The following is a 1,966-nucleotide window of genomic DNA, read 5'->3' as shown; positions in this document are numbered from 1 at the left end:
GGCTTGTTTCCCCATTGGCTGAGCCTCGATTTGCCCCCTGATGGCCTGGCTCATGCCTGCTGGGTGTGTGTGAGCTTTTCCCCCACTTAAATGTAGGGCTGCATGGGTTTCCAACCTTCTAAGCCTTAGGGTCCCCTTTGTAAGGTGGGATGCTGATGGCCCCCATCTCTGGGAGCAGAAGGTAGGGAGGCCCCATGGGCAGACTCACTCAGGACAGGCTGGGAGAGTGGCTGTTGCTTAAAACAGCCCAGAGCCTAACCCCTTGAAGAAGGTGTACATGTTCACAGCCCCCAGCTCTGCGGTCCTGCTGCCAGCCTCTGGCAGTGAACCTCCTCACACCCTGTCCCCTGTCCCTATAGCTTCCTGGACCTGTTCTTGCAGACAGTGGAGAAGCTCTTCATGGTGGGACATGGGGTCACCTACTACATCTTCACTGACCAGCTGGCTGCCGGGCCCATGTGTCCCTCTGGGAGAGCCAGATGTTGGTGGTCCTCATGGTGGCCACAGGGTTACCTACTATGTCTTCACTGACCAGCTGGCTGCCAGGCCTGTGTGCCTGTCCAGGAGGGCTGAAAGATAGTGGTCTTTATGGTGAGACACAGGGTCACCTGCTACATCTTCACTGACCAGCTGGCTGCCGGGCCCTTGTGTCCCCACCTGGAGGGCTGGAGGGTGGTGGTCCTCAAGGTCTGTGGTGCCCCACACTGGCAGGATGTGTCCATGCAGCACATGGTGATGGTCAGCTGCTTCTGCGAGCAGCACTTCCTCCGCGAGGTGGACGACTTGGTGTGCAGGTATAGACCTGAAGTTCTGTGACCACATGGGTGTGGAGATTCTGTCCCCCCTCTTTGGCACCCTGTACCCCAGTTTCTACCGGGCAGTCTGTAAGGACTTCAGCTACGAGTGCCAGCCGTAGTCCCAGGCCCACATCCTCAGGGATCAGGGCAACATTTACTACATGGGGGCCTTTTTTAGGGTATTGGTGGTGGAGTTTCCCTGACTGACCTTGGCCGGTCACCATGTGATGGGGGTCGACCTGGCCAATGGGATGGAGGCCATGTGGCATGACAAGAGCCACCTGAGCAGGTACTTGCTGGACCACAAACTCACCAAGATGCTATCCCTGGAAGACCCATGGGACCTGCAGTGGCTGGGCTGTGCCCTGGAGGACCTGTGGTACCCACAGCTGCTGGGCTGTCCCTGGAAGACCTGTGGTACCCACAGCTGCTGGGCTGTCCCTGGAGGACCTGTGGAATCCGCAGCTGCTGGGCTGTCCCTTGGAGGACCTGTGGGACCTGTGGCTGCTGCACTGTCCCCTGGAGGACCAGTGGGACCTGCAGATGCTGGGCTGTCCCTGGAGGATCTGTAGGATCCACAGCTGCTGGGCTACCCACCATCTCCTCCCCCATCATGAAGAAGCTGAGAGACATGGCTGTGCCCAAGAATCACCAGGACACCAGGAACACGTGAGGGGCTGCCCCCATTTCCATCTGGGGATGCTGCCAGTGGAGCCATCAGAGCAGGTTCCTTCTTCTGTCCCTTTGAGGGAGACTGTGAGGCCCAGATGTCCAGGACCCCCAGCCACACCCGCATATGGGAGGCCAGGCTGGGGACACAAGTTTCTCTCTTTGTGGTCACTACATTTTGATAACTTCTGGGTCATTGGTAGCTGTGAACAACTCCAGTTTTATGTCAGATGTTTTTCTGTGTCAATGCTGAGCAACCATCTTTAAAAAGAACAGTTGAGAGAAAAGGTTTCCTCCCTGGTTCTAAACAGACACTTCTTGGTGGCGCTGGGAGTGGCCCTGCAGCCGCTATGGAGCCAGAATGGGCCTGGCTGGGTCTTCCCTCCCAGTCCCATGGGGCTTCAGGGTCAAGGGTGTGCTGAGCCACCTGTCAGACCCCCAGTCCCCTGACTGCCAGAGGTCTTGGCTGTGGCTGCTAGCTCAGCCTCCAGGAGAATGGA

General features: G+C 57.8%; 1 pseudogene; it reads left to right on the top strand.

Annotated features, from left to right (window-relative positions):
* Window positions 1-359: 359 nt before the first annotated feature.
* On the top strand, window positions 360-1,369 carry LOC111140536 (annotated as a pseudogene).
* Window positions 1,370-1,966: the final 597 nt, after the last annotated feature.

The sequence above is a fragment of the Enhydra lutris genome, unplaced genomic scaffold (genome assembly GCF_002288905.1).
Source record: "Enhydra lutris kenyoni isolate GAN:26980312 unplaced genomic scaffold, ASM228890v2 scaffoldscaffold2855, whole genome shotgun sequence".
NCBI classification, from domain to species: Eukaryota; Metazoa; Chordata; class Mammalia; order Carnivora; family Mustelidae; genus Enhydra; species Enhydra lutris.
The sequence above is the reverse complement of the archived record's forward strand: the minus strand, read 5'-3'. Positions and strand labels throughout refer to the sequence as shown.